Genomic DNA, 15,873 nt, shown 5'->3' on the forward strand with positions numbered 1-15,873 from the left:
CCAGTCTACTTACTTTACTATACTTTTCCAAGCTTTTAGTGTAGTGTTCCGAATGGAATAAGCATCCAGTGAATATCATTGATTAAATCGGTTCATAGGATCCAATGAGCAATATTGTGCACCATGTGCTACATATTCATTCTAGATTTCCACACTACCCAATGAGTAATCATTTTTAGAGATTAACAGCCTTACCAAGAGAAACTGATTTTTACAATACTTCTGATTATTATTTCCATTTTTGTTCATTATAGGAGAAAATGGGTTAATGCAGTCACTACTATTAGAAAACCCACTGAATGTTCCCTTTAACAATTCTGATCATCTGTACCTGTTAACTTCAGCTACTTCCCTATATTTGAGATGGGGAGGGAAGCTCATTTGCTGTTACTTTCGAGTGTCAGAGGAAGTTGTTCATTCCTTTTAGTTTGTTATTGAAGCCAACAGTCTAGATGCTATCAAAGCTTCTTAACATTGAAGTTTCTTAACATTAACACTGAAGCAGCGTGGCTCAGTGGAAAGAGCATGGGCTTTGGAGTCAGAGTTCATGGGTTCTAATTCTGACTCCGCCACATGTCTGCTGTGTGACCTTGGGCAAGTCACTTAACTTCTCTGAGCCTCAGTTACCTCATCTGTAAAATGGGGATTAAGACTCTGAGCCCCACGTGGGACAACTTGATCACCTTGTATCCCCCCAAGCGCTTAGAACAGTGCTTTGCACATAGTAAGTGCTTAACAAATGCCATTATTAATTAATTAATTAACATTTACATCTCATTTGGGAAATCCTATTCCACTAAATCAGTCGCTCTCGGTTAGTCACTGAAAAACTGTGAGTTGGTTCTTCAATTCATAAAATGGAATAATGATTTCTGCCCCCGTTTTAGCTCCTTACGATTTATATAAGGAGAGTTGAAATAGAACTGGCTAAAGCTGCTACCACAGTGCAGAGGGAGTCATGAGAATTGAAGGGGTTAGGTGGTATGGAAGTGATATAGGGCTATTAAATCAATTAATTAGTGGTATTTACTGATCATTTACAGGCAAAAGAACTGTACTAGGAAAACAGTGTGGAAAGATCACAGGTCTCGGAGTCAGAGGACCTGTATTCTAATCTCAGTTTTGTCACTTATCTGCTGTGTGACCTCGAGCATGTTCATTAATTCTTTCAGTCAATTGTATGTATTGAGCATTTACTGTGTGCAGAGCACTGTACTAAGCGCTTGGAAAGTACAATTCAGCAACAGAGACAATCCCTACCCAACAATAGGCTCACGGCCTAGAAATAATGTTATTTTTTAAGCGCTTACTATGTGCTCGACACTATACTAACCGCTGGGCTGCATTTTGAGCTGGACACAGTCCCTGTCCCATGTGGGGCTCCCAGTGTCCATCCCCATTTTACAGATGAGGTACCTGAGGCCTAGAGAAATGAAATAACTTGCCCAAGGTCACACAGAAGACAAGTGGCAGAGCCAGGATTAGAACCCATGATCTTCTGACTCCCAGGCACATGTGTCACTTAACCTTTCTGTGCCTCAGTTCCCTCATCAGCTAAATGGGGTTTTGATACCTGTTCTCCCTGATATTTAGCCAAGTGTAGGACCTGGTGATCTCATATCTATACCAGCACTTAATACAGGGCTTAGCAAAAATGCCAAGTATTATTATTATTATTATTATTATTATTATTATTATTACTACTACTACTACTAAGTGGTTGAGAGAGTACAGTGCAACAGAATTGGTAGACATGTTGTCTGACCAAAAGGAGTTTAAAGGCTAGAAGGAGGACTATGGGCTGCTATAAGAGAATACAAATACCGTCTTAAATTAGGAAATCCCATCCGGTCTGAGTATTGGTGATGAGTGACCATTTTTGAGAAAACTGTGAAAGCCTAAAATCAATTGAGCCAGTGAAACTCTTGCAATGATTTTATTAAGAGTTCCAACATCTTTTAGGTTTAGATCATAGTGAGAAATGGAACATGGCTATACAAATTGCTTCAGCTGTATTCAAATATGGACAAATTGCCGCTCTCACAGCTCCTACCATAAAGTAAGGAAAAACTAATTCAATACTTCACCAATACCTATGTCCTGGATTTCCATTCTGACAACTACTCTTTTAACTCTGTGTCTGTCCCTACTGTTGGTCTTTTAGCTAGAGATAAATCTTGTTGCAGTTTAATGTTGTGTAGCATCTGTTTTACTATTAATTAATCAATGTCAAAGAAGAATAAAGATAATTAGTTTTTCTACTGTATGCCTTTTTCGTCTCTTGGTAATTATCATTGCAGGAATATGAGCTTTTCCTGTAGTCAGCATATATACAACCTCCAGATGTCATTATTCAATCTCTCCTATTATAAAGTATCAAATATATTGCAGTGCAAAGTATGAAAGTTGCATTCAAGTTAAATTATAGCTGTTTGTTACAAGTTATTTTCACATCTAGTATGCTCAAAGAAAAAAACATACACAGTGCATTAGATGTGATCACACCAAAAAATTTCCACTATTTTCCATCCATTTCAATGTTCTATATCCGCTGGGTGCAGTTCACTGTATTAAGTACTTGAGAAATGTAAAACAAATTGACCTTTTCCCTACCCCCAAGGAGGCTACATACTTCAGGAGATAGTTACTCAATGCTACTGAATCTGTGAATCTGCAAATATTGTATGATTATCTTAAAGGTGGTGTGTCAGTGGCCTTATTATGTTGAAATCTACTGCATAAGGGATGAGCTAGAAGCTAGAAGCACAATCTAGGAGGATTACTCAAGATAATTTGTTCCAGTAATGACAAAATATTTCTCCATGCCTGCCACTTGGCACTGCCTCACATTGAGTTGAACTTGATTTCTCCTTTATTCTAGACTGCAAACTATGTAAAGCTGTTTCTTCAGAATGGTATTGACTTCTGGACACTCCATGGCCAACATCATAGTGCCAACACCACTTCTGTTCCTGTTGAAATTTTAAATTCACTATAGGATGTAGACAAATTGGTTTCAGAGCTTCATATGCAAATAAAGGATGCACCCATAGGCAGTACCTGGCCCACATTAAAAGCCAAGTCCCAAATTAATTCTTGATTAATCTATCAAATATTTAGTCATTCCCACATATATGCCAACCAAAATATTTTGACCTTTTTATGTTCACAAACAGGCATGCTTCTGCAACTCCGAAGTCCAGAACAAATGATAATAGGCTCGTAACTTGGTTACTTTATTTACACCAGATACAGTTAGTACAGAGAGTTGGTTAAATATGACAATATCCAGATGTCCCCAACCACATTAAATTAAAGCATTTTTTCATAGGGACTGGAGACAGCAATGACAGTTTTAATGGACTTGGGTCTGTGTTGCCCAGTTGACTGGCCTTAGTCATATTGTTAGAAAAAGGATATGTGGAATAATTAATTGCAGAAAAAAGATGATTCTCTAATTTATTCTAATTAAGGATTTATTCTTTCTTTTTATTATCGACATTTTGAGAGGGAGAATAGGAAAGGAGGAGGCATAAAGGGCTAAAGTAACAGACAATAGAAAAATGGACAAAGAAGATAGAGGAGAGAAAAGAAGTAGAACAGTGCTTTGCACATAGTAAGCGCTTAATAAATGCCATTACTATTATTATTAAAAGCTGTGTCATGGGATTCTTTCATTCAATCAGATTTATTTAGCGCTTACTGTGTGCAGAGCACTGTACTAAGCGCTTGGGAAGTACAAGTTGGCAACATATAAAGACGGTCCTTACCCAACAACGGGCTCATGGTCTAGAAGGGGAGACAGACAACAAAACATGTGGACAGGTGTCAAGTCATCAGAATAAATAGAAGTAAAGCTAGATGCACATCATTAACAAAATAGAATAGTAAATATGTACAAGTAAAATAGAGTAATAAATCTGTACAAAAATATATACAGGTGCTGTGGGGAGGGGAAGGAAGTAGGGCGGGGGGGATGGGGAGGGGGAGAGGAAAGAGGGGGCTCAGTGTGGGAAGGCCTCCTGGAGGAGGTGAGCTCTCAGTAGGGCCTTGAAGGGAGGAAGAGAGCTAGCTTGGCGGATGGGCAGAGGGAGGGCATTCCAGGCCAGTGGGAAGACGTGGGCCCGGGGTCGACGGCAGGACAGGCGAGAATGAGGCACGGTGAAGAGGTGAGCGGTGGCAGAGGAGCGGAGGGTGCGGGCTGGGCTGGAGAAGGAGAGAAGGGAAGTGAGGTAGGAGGGGGCGAGGTGATGGACAGCCTTGAAGCCGAGAGTGAGGAGTTTTTGCCTGATGCATAGGTTGACTGGTAGCCACTGGAGATTTGTGAGGAGGGGAGTAACATGCCCCAAGCGTTCTGCACAAAGATGATCCGGGCAGCAGCGTGAAGTATAGAAGTATGGAATGGGAACAGAGACCCAATATGTGAAATGGAAAATTATAATATTGGTATTTATTGAGCACACACTTGGTGCACTGCTCTTTACTAACCACTTGGGAAGTACAAATCAAAGTGATAAGCACATAGTCCAGTGGGAGGAGATGACAAAAAAAATGTTTATACACAACCAGGATATGCAATTGAGTGTGCAATTGAATAAAAGCATTAAACAAAAATACTGAAGGTTTAGGTATAAGTAACTTCATAAGTACTCTCATCTGTAAAATGGGAACTAAGACTGTGAGCCCCAAGTGGGACAACCTGATCACCTTGATCCTCCCCAGTGCTTAGAACAATGCCTTGCACATAGTAAGCACTTAACAGATGCCATCATTATTATTATTATTATATGCACGTCATCCCCCTGGCCTGGAATGCCCTCCCTCCGCACATCCGCCAAGCTAGCTCTCTTCCTCCCTTCAAGGCCCTATTGAGAGTTCACCTCCTCCAGGAGGCCTTCCCAGACTGAGCCCCCTCCTTCCTCTCCCCGTCATCCCCCTCTCCATTTCCCCCCCCACAGCACCTGTATATATGTATATATGTTTGTACATATTTATTACTCTATTTATTTTACTTGTATATCTCTATTCTATTTATTTCATTTTATTAATATGTTTGGGTTTGTTCTCTGTCTCCCCCTTCTAGACTGTGAGCCCACTATTGGGTAGGGACTGTCTCTACATGTTGCCAACTTGTACTTCCCAAGCGCTTAGTACAGTGCTCTGCACACAGTAAGTGCTCAATAAATACGATTGATTGATTGATTAAAATGCTGGTAATTAACTTGAGAAGTCATTTTGAAAGAACCGAGCTTTCTGGAAACTTTGACAATGGGAAGAGAGGGAGTTCTCTCATCCTCTCCCATGGGTTCAACAACCACTTCATACTCATCCTGCCCTCAGCCTAGCAGCATTTATGCACATACCCTCCTGATAGTTCCCCTATCAGTAATCTTAATTTTAATGCCTGTCTTCACCTTTAGATTGTAAACTACTTGAGGGCAGAGATCATGTCTACTGTACTGTATTCTCCCAAATACTTAGGACACACAGTAAAAGCTCAATATATTCCACCAATTAACCAATCTTTGAATCCTCTCACTCCTTTGACCTCTCTTCTAAGTCTACTATCATTTCCTCTGCTACAGTCTCCATAATAATTCTGGTCCATTTTCCCCATTTCAAAGGCACAACCCTATCCACACCTTAATCCCTTAGTTCTTGAACTATTCAGAATTCTCATTCCCTCCAATTTCTCCTACCCATTACATCAAGAAATATCTTATTCCATCCCCTTCCTGCAGTAGACACTCCTTCCTTCAAAATCCTGCTGAAGTTCCACAATCCGAAATCAAATCTCAAGTGAAAGAACACTCCCAATCATAAGCTATAGCAGTATCTCCAAGTGCTTAGTACAGTGCTCTGCACACAGTAAGCACTCAATAAATACGATTGAAGGACGGTTCCTTCCAGTTGTCCTCTTCAATTTCCCACATACACACTCTATCGTACCCAACTGGATGCTTATTCCTCCAGGGACCCATTCCAACTTTGGTTTCTATTTTTCTATATGATCAGGCCATTTCTATAGACTGTGAACCTCTTTGAGGTACTATAGTAGCCAGAGTAAATGTCCAATTTGCCCCCTAAAAATGCATTTCCGAGCTAGGCGGTCATATATGCATTGCAGATGTCAAATGACTTTTAAAGGCCCTTAAGCCTTTTAAGAAATAGAGATCCCTTCCTGGAAGGAAAAAAAAAGTTATCTTAGGGTATGATGCACCTAAAAGAACATTCTTTCCAAAAGCTTAAAAATATACAGTTCTTAACGACCCAGAGTAGACGGTCTCTTTCATATGCTTTTAACTGAAGTCAAAAGAAACAAGTTGAAATGGATAGAGGAAAAAAAAATAAAAAGGTCTGGATCTGGATACCTCTTATTCACAAGAGGCAATAACCACCCAGAATCTTGGCTTTGACTGGGAATTCTGAGGTCAAAGTGTATTTCATGGGACAAAGATAACATTCCAGTCTTTAAACTGATGAAAAGCTACATTGGAAATTTTAAAAAGCCTTTCTTTCCTCTAAAAATATGGTGGTATTCACCTGATACCTTTCATCAATTGGTCTGAAAGGACTTTGCAATCATATCATGTATCTATGACAAACTTTGAGAGGTATAGCATGTGTCATTACTTTTCTACTGTATGTGTGAATGAGAAAGATAAATGAAAGAATTTGCCTAAGATGCTATAATCAGTCAATGGCAAAGCCAAAAAAAGAGACCGTCTGATTTCCAGATTGGAAACACTAATGTTTCGAGACAGCGATCTATTAGTTCAGGTCATGTGCATTGTTAAATATTGATGTAATGAAAATTGTGACATATGCTCTCACTCTTCTCTGCATATAGGGGACAAATATTCAAGGATGCAGGGAGAAGCTAGTATCAGTTTTTATTCAAGGATTTGCTTCTTAACCAGGGATATATTCACAGGCTGTTTTGATTGCATTAACCTATCTTTGCCTATCCTAGCGGGGTTTTGTGAGAGCTACTGGTTTTAAATTCTATTTGTAATGAAAGATATATCTTATCTAACCTTAGTGGGGTGAAATATAAAATAGAAACAGAATTCATAGACATCTATTTACTCTTTAGAGCACGCAGACCATTTGGATGTGAATATCTGCAGGGATAAAGTCCAATATTTACAGAATAAACATTTAGTGTACTGCATATATGAATTTTCAAACAGAAATAATGTTGAGCGTGCATTAACTACAAGTAGTCCTTTTGGACTTCAGAATAACTGTACTTGTTAAAAAAATACCTACGGAATCTTATTAAAAGGAAGAGAGCTGTGATTCAATGGACTATGAACTTATTACATTCTGGGCACTCTTCTGTCACTTGGATCATAAGCAGGAGAAAAATCTATATCTAGAAAATGAAAAAAGAAACAAACTGGACATATCTTCATTCTTGAGAGCTAAATGTCTGAAATACTCCTGAATGCAATATCAGGTTGATCTGATGGAAGTAAATATACAAGTGTTGGGAATTTAACCATTTCCATTTACATAATGCAGGTCATATTTAAAAGGTAGTTTGTTTTCTCACCCAAGGCTGCATATATATTGCTACCCTTCTATTATCTATGCTCCCTATCAGTTCATAGGGAATCTGTTGAAATCTTTCTATCCAGTAAGATGCCTGCCATTAAATGCAAGTGCCAAGGAGCATTTCAGGTAAAGAAACTAGAATTTCATTGTCACAAGATACACTGTCACTTGGATAAAGGGGAGAAAAAATTCAATAGGTGAGTCAAGCCATCGAAGGATCCCACTGAAGCTTTATGATTAAATTTAAATTTTATATAAAAAACGACAATGTTTCTAGCACAACTACTGTAGTTAGAACAAATTTGTAGTGCCTTAGGGGGAAACATTTTTCACATGACATAACATCAAAGTTACTTTTTGTTACAGTTAATTTTAATTTGGTTACTTGGATTTCTTACACAAACTCTAGCAGCAGCCTAAAAAAGATTGGCAAATGAGAACTACGCAAGTACAATTTGGGATGCACTTAGAAGGCAGTGCAGAATTATTCATAGGTGGTAATTACTGAGCACTTTTTGTGTGAAGAGCACTGGAATGCCCTCCTTCCACACATCTGCCAGGCTAGCTTTCTTCCTCCCTTCAAGGCCCTACTGAGAGCTCACCTCCTCCGGGAGGCCTTCCCAGACTGAGCCCCCTTTTTCCTCTCCTCCTCCCCATCGCCCCCACCCTACCTCCCTCCCCTCCCCACAGCACCTGTATATATGTTTGTACAGATTTATTACTCTATTCATTTTACTTGTACATATTTACTATTCTATTTGTTTTGTTAATGATGTGCATCTAGCTTTATTTCTATTTATTCTGATGACTTGATACCCGTCCACATGTTTTGTTTTGTTGTCTGTCTCCCCCTTCTAAAATGTGAGCCCGTTGTTGGGTAGGGACTGTCTCTATATGTTACCAACTTGTACTTCCCAAGCGCTTAGTACAGTGCTCTGCACACAGTAAGTGCTCAATAAATATGATTGAGTGAATGAATCTGTCCCTGTTTACTTTATCACTAGGTCAAATTAGGGAAACAACTTCAATCTTATTTATGTCTCATCCATCCTTGGACAAGGTAGCCCTGGAAAATTCTTCAGATCACTTTTGATCTTCTTTCGTACACCGTATTATCTCCTCGTTTGAGCTTTCAAAACCACATCAGGCTCTCCAAGGCCTTGTTGGCAGTCAAGTGTAATGTTGAAAGCAAGGTCACCGCTGATGCCGTTGAAAGATCTATTGCAACAGAAAACTTTTAATGTTTCTGTGGAATTTTCCAGCAATACCACAAATTTGCAGCTTCTTGGAATGCACGGAACTGATTCATTCTATCTCATTCCTTCTAAAGCACATGCAGAAATTCCTGACTATTGACTTCAAGGCACACCATAAGTCCCCTTTCCTTCTATGTATCCACTAATCTCTTACTACATCCCAGCTCACACTCTCACTGTGCATTGTTCTTATCTGTCCTTCTACTAGTCTTCTCACAATGCCTAGTCGGAAGACCTGGGTTCTAATCCCAGCTCCACCTTGGACAAGTCACTTAAATTCTCCATGACTCAGTTCCCTCATCTGCAAAAAGGGGATTTAATGTATTTTCTCCCCGTGCTTACTCTGTGAGCTCCATGTGGAATCTGATAATTTCATATCTAACCCAGTGCTTAGTGAGACGCAGCATATCCTAGTGGATAACGGCACCGGCCTGAGAGTCAGAAGGACTTCGATTCCAAATCTGACTGCCACATGTCTGCTGTATGACCTTGGGCAAGTCACAACGTCTCTTTGCCTCAGTTACCTCAGCTGTAGCACGGGGATTAAGACTATGGGCCTGGGACTGCCCAACCTAATTTCTTTGTATATACCCCAGCAATTAGAACAGTTCCGGGCACAAAGTGCTTAACTAATGTCACAATTATTATTACTATTATTATAGTGCTTGATGCATAGTAAGTGCAGAACAAATACCAAACTTATTGTCATTCTCCCTGCCTGAAATTCCCTATCATTTCATATTCAAGAGATCATTCCTCTCCTTCTGGAGGCCTTCCCCAGTTAATTTCTAATTTCCCCATATCATAGCCCCAAAGTATCACTTTAGCAAAACATAAGTTAGGGAAGCAGCATGACATAGTGGACATAATATTGGCCTGGGAGTCGGTTGTGGGTTCTAATTCTGCCTCTGCCACTTGTCTGCTGCATGACCTTGGGTGACTCACTTCACTCCTCTGTTCCTCAGTTACATCACCTGGAAAATGGTATTGAGACTGTGAGTCCAGTGTGGGATAGAGACTGTGTCCAGTCTGATTCCCTTGACTGTCTAGCAACCATCTCAATATGGATGATTCCCTGATCTATCTTGCCAACCCCATCCCTTCTTGCTGTGTGCAGAGCACTGTACTAAGCACTTTGGAGAGTATAATATGACAGAGTTGGTAGATAAATTCCCTGCTCACAGCAAACTTACATACAACATTTCCTTTCACTTTCAAGGCATTCCCACATCCTTATCCTGCTAGCATTTTAGACTGAATAAACATGTTTAAAATTAAGCTTATCTTCTTTCCTAAACCCACTCTTTCCAACCTTCCCCACCTGTGTCTACAATACCATTATTCTTCCTTCCTCAGAATTATTGGAGTCATCTTTGACTGCTCACTAATTCTTACCTTTCACAGGGAGACTGTTGTTAAATTCCAATTTCCCCCCTCTTGATATTTCTGTGCCCCACTTCCTTTGGAATCAAATGGTCACCCTGGGTTTTAAGTTTAGCTATCTCTTAATTGATCACCTTACCGTCCTCTCTCTTCAGTCTATACTACACTTCACAACTTGGACTGTCTTCCTAAAAAGTCATCATGCTTACATCTCCTCTTCTCAAAAACCTCCAAAAGTTACACACTCCCCTTCTGCATCAAGCAAAAGTTCCTGACCACTGGAATAATGGCACTCCACTAGTTCTCAAGTTCTGTCCTTTTTACGTATCGGCCACAGGCTCCTTACTTACCACCCACCTACTACTCCTCTTGAAGTTCCATCAGACACAACTTTTCCCATTTTGCATGCCCACCTACAATCCTGCTTGTTCATTCAATTGTATTTGAGCCCTTACTGTGTGCAAAGCACTGTACTAAGCTCTTGGGAGAATACAATATAAAAACAGACAAATTTGCTGCCCACAACAAGCTACCCCTTGAAAAGTCCTAATTACTCTTCCTTTCCCCAATCTCTCAACTACCACCCCAATGGTCACAATAAACTCATAGTATTTTCTTATCAATTTACATGTTCTCCTATTTAAACATTTATTTAACCTCCCATCTTTCCATTCTTTTTTTCTCGTATCTGTACATAAGTTTGTCATCATGTTATCAGTTGTATGTAAGTTTGTTGTGAGCAGGGAATTTATCTACCAACTCTTTCATATTATACTCTCAAAAGTGCTTAGTACGGTGCTCTGCACACAGCAAGTGTTCAATGAATGATGTAATAATAATAATAATTGTGAGATCTGTTAAGTACTTACTATGTGCCAGGCACTATACTAAGCACGAGGGTAGATTCAAACTAACTGGATTATACTCAGTCCCTGTCCCATGTGGAGCTCACAGTCTTAATCCCCATTTTACAGATGAGATAACTGAGGCACAGAGAATTGAAGTTACTTACCTAAGTTTACACAAATTGATTGATGATTGATTAAATACTCCTTGTTGACAAGAATTATATGTTTTTTATCCATTATACTCTTCTAAGTGTTTAGGACAGTGTTATTCACACAGTAGGAGTTTAAAAAATCTTTTTGATTGCTTCAAGGGATTTTATGAGGAAGATATGAACAAATAATCATAGGAGATAAGAACGTTTTGAGTCAGTGATATGACATTTCAGAAGATACTGAAGGTCACAAAGACAGAACAGAAAATTCATTCTGTGAAAAAATTAGGGAAAAAGGTGAGGCAACTGAATACCCCTAAAGCTTCCTTCTCACAGTCATTATTATCCTTATTCATTCATTCATTCATTCGTATTTATTGAGCACTTACTGTGTGCAGAGCACTGTACTAAGCGCTTGGGAAGTACAAGTTGGCAACATATAGAGACAGTCCCTACCCAACAGCAGGCTCACAGTCTACAAGGGGGAGACAGACAACAAAACAAAACATATTAACAAAATAAAATAAATAGAATAAATATGTACAAGTAACATAAATAGAGTAATAAATATGTACAAACATATATACATATATACAAGCACTGTTCCAAGAGTCGGGAAAGATATCAGTTATACAATCTGCTATCTATCTAGAGAGTATTACTATCTAGAGAGTCTTCGGAAGCAACAGCAGAGCTGCTCTTTCTCAGTGCCTTGCTCGACTGACAACAGCCAAAGAACCTTTACACGTTTGGGTGAAGCCTGATCACTTTTAGGTTCATCAGGATTATACATTTCAAGAGTGCAAGTTGTTGCATCAACAACAAATTACTGAAACGGAAATAATAATGAGCTGAGTTGTGCACCCTCACCTTTAATGGTTAGTAATACATAGGCCAACAGGATTAGAGAATGAGTCTGGGCTTCATTAAACAACTGAGGTAATTATAAACAGTCTCAAATTTAGGATATTTTTAACCAATTTGAGTAGTTTACCTTGTTTTGTATTATGAACTGACTGTACGTTTATTTAACTCTTGGCTGGATTTTGTCATTGAGATATGTAATAATAATTATAAACAATAATGACATTTATTAAGTGCTTACTATGTGCAAAACACTGTTCTAAGCACTGGGGAGGTTACAAGGTGATCAGTTTGTCCTACGTGAGGCTCACAGTCCTAATCCCCATTTTACAGATGAGGTAACTGAGGCACAGAGAAGTTAAGTGACTTTCCCAAGGTCACACAGCTGACAAGCGGCAGAGCTGGGATTAGAACCCATGACCCCTGACTCCAAAGCCCGGGCTCTTTCCACTGAGCCACACTGCTTCTCGGCTCCTTCTGTAAGAGGCTACCTCATTATGGCAGCCTTAATGATTAAATTTTGGATTCAGCTTTCTTTCTGCTACCATCTATGCCTTGACAGTGGCTGCACTGTGATGGTGCTCCTCTAAAGAGATATTCGAGGAAAAATTAAAAAACCGAAAAAACAATTTTTTCTAGCCACTCAGGCCAGGATCTAAGTGAGCAACCCTACCATCTGATCCACTAGGTTAATCTTCTAACCTTAAATTCCTAATCTAATGTTTTATTAAACTCCAACCACCCTGCTCTTTCCTTTCAGCCATTTAGGGTTCAGATAGAACCACAGGGAGTTCACTTATTTCAGTGGCTGCAGAATGATGGTGCTCCTCTAGAGAGATATTTGAGGAAAAATAACAAAAGCATTTTTTTCTAGCCACTCAGCCCAGAATCTAAGAAAGCAACTCTATCATTCATTCCATTCAATCTTATTTATTGAGCACTTACTGTATACAGAGCACTGTACTAAACGCTTCGGACATACAATTCAGCAACAGAGACAATCCATTCATTCATTCATTCGTATTTATTGAGTGCTTACTGTGTGCAGAGCACTGTACTAAGTGCTTGGAAAGTACAAGTCGGCAACATATAGAGACGGTCCCTACCGAACAACGGGCTTACTGTCTAGAAGGGGGAGGCAGACAACAAAACAAAACATGTAGACAGGTGTCAAAATCGTTATAACAAACAATCCCTGCCTACAATAGGCTCACAGTCTAGAAGGGAGGAGACAGCATCAGTAGCATCATTATAAATAGAATTATAGTAAAAATGACTAGAATTATAATATGTACACATTTACACTACAACTATCATCTGATACAATAGGTTAATCTTCTAATTTTAAATTCCTAATCTAATGTTTTATTAAACTCCAACCACCGTGCTCTTTCCCTTTCACACATATAGGGCTCAGGTAGAACCACAGGGAGTTCATTCATTTCCAATAGGAGACACCCATGGCACAGAAACTCTGCCTGAAACAGTATTTAACTTGTTAGTTTTGCTGATTTTCTATGTAAATATTTTATTTTCATGGTTACATGAATTTTGGGATTTGCCTTTAACTAGTGGAATCTACCAAGCTCATCTGTGTAGTATTCCAGGTCCAAAACTTATAAAGTTAGAGTGCATCTGTATCCATAACAAACAGCATTACAATTATTTCTTATATTTTAATAATAATGATGGTATTTCTTAAAAAAACCATTTAACTCTCAAAGAATTTTCTCTACTCCAATCCCTACCCAATATCCATAGGAGAAAAAGAGCTCTATTTTTATTGGTATATATGGTACATTATTACAGAACTGGTAAGAGAAAATGCCTCAAAAAGGCACTGTTGATCAGTGCTAACTTGTAATCTTCCATATGGAACAAAAAGTTAGTCAGTTTTGGAGCCATTTAACAAGATATTGTGCTCTTGGCACTGGATAGTTATCTTGACATTTGACAAGTGCCTATAGGAATCTCAACTATCTTTTAGGTAATAATTCTTACCTCCAAGAGGACAGGTTACATCCCAAGAAACACAGACAGAAATGAAGGATTGACAATCTGGAGTTTAACATGCAATTTACAAATGGCCTTAATGGGCAAGGATTTCTTTAGATCCCGAAACACCATTGAATGTATATCCTTTGCTTTTTCAAACTCCGTAAAATGAAAACAGATTCTCTTAGTTCATTCTCTACTCCAATCCCTACCTGAAGTTGGTCCTAATGTCTTATTCTTTTACAGGATATTATTATATTAGTTATATTATGCACATTTTTCATTTAATACCTTATCTTTAATACTTTTAATACCTTATACCTTTAATACCTCATTTAATACCTATATCCCCTTTTAGACTGTGAGCCCACTGTTGGGTAGGGACTGTCTCTATATGTTGCCAATTTGTACTTCCCAAGCACTTAGTACAGTGCTCTGAACATAGTAAGCGCTCAATAAATGATTGATGATGATGATGATCTGCTTATCTAGGGCAGTTATTAATTCTTACATTTGAAAAAAACAATTCTGACATCTAACTTGTCTGTCATGTATTCCAATGCTCAATCATTTTTTTGAGGATGTACTATGTGCAGAGCACTGAACTAAACGTGAGAGAGTATAGTATAACAAGAGTTGATAGACGTGTTTCCTGCCCCAAAGGAGCTTGCAGTATCAAGGGGAAGACAGACATTAAGATAAATAAATTACAAATCCAAGGCAATGCAAAAATAAGGCGAATTAGAGGAATAGAGGGTTTAATCGGGGAAGGCCTCTTGGACAAGATATGATTTTAATAATGCTTTGAAGGTGGGGAGAGTGATAGTATGTAAAATATGAAGGGTAGGGAGTTCCAGGCCAGAGGTAGGATATGGGCAAGAGGTTGGCAGCAAAATAGATGAGATGAAGATTCAGTTGGCATTAGAGTATCAAAGTGAGCCTGCTGGGTTATAGTAGAAAATCAGGGAGGTAAGATAGGAGAGGACATGATGATTGAGTGGCTTAAAACCAATGGTAAGTAGTTTACTTTTGATATGGAGGTGGATGGGCAAGCATTGGAAGTTCTTAAGGAGTGGGGAAATATTGACTGAATTTTTCTGACTAATGTTCCGGGTAGCAGAGTAAATATGAATTTGAGTGGGGAGAGACAGGAGGCAGAGAGGTCTGCAAGGAGGCTGATGCAGAAATCAAGGTGGGATAGGATAAGTGCTTGGAATAATCTTGTAACAGTTTAAATAGAGAGGAAAGGGCAGATTTGGGCAATGTTCTGTGTCAGTTTTCCCTCGTGTAGATTATGAGCTCCTCAAGAAACAGAGACTGTTTGAATTGTTTATTTTGTTTTCATCCAGTGCTTACCACAATACTAAGCTTTTAATAAAGACTACAATAACTTCCCTTCATCCCTGACCTGTTCCTGACCCAGTTACTGCTCCTCCTCACCATCACTGAAATCTGGCTCTCCCCAGATGACAGTCTCCACTGCCGCTTTCTCTAGAGGGGGCCTCATCTTTGCCTATTCCCCCAGACTCACTGGGTAAAGGGGAGGTTTTCGCTTCCTTTTAGCTCCCCAATGCCACTTTCATACCATTCCACCTCCCCCATCACTCTCTTTCCCTTCCTTTGAAGCCCATATCATATTCCTTTACCACTCATTCCAGATTCTAAAAGTCATCTACCGTGTCCCAAACCCCACCTTCCATTTTTTGAACAATTTTGATCTTTTTCTCACATTCTTTCTCTCTTTCTCCATTCCTACCCTGATCTCAACAGGCTCACAGTCTAGAAGGGGGAGACTCTGCTTCACTGACACTGTCC

General features: G+C 39.2%; 1 protein-coding gene across 1 annotated transcript in view; it reads right to left on the minus strand.

The window, feature by feature from the left end:
• The window catches only part of LOC119926909 (glypican-5-like), a 931,977-nt gene that overhangs the window by 470,909 nt on the left and 445,195 nt on the right, over positions 1-15,873 (minus strand). The window lies entirely within an intron of this gene.

Source organism: Tachyglossus aculeatus, chromosome 1 (assembly GCF_015852505.1).
Source record: "Tachyglossus aculeatus isolate mTacAcu1 chromosome 1, mTacAcu1.pri, whole genome shotgun sequence".
In the NCBI taxonomy this organism is placed as follows: Eukaryota; Metazoa; Chordata; class Mammalia; order Monotremata; family Tachyglossidae; genus Tachyglossus; species Tachyglossus aculeatus.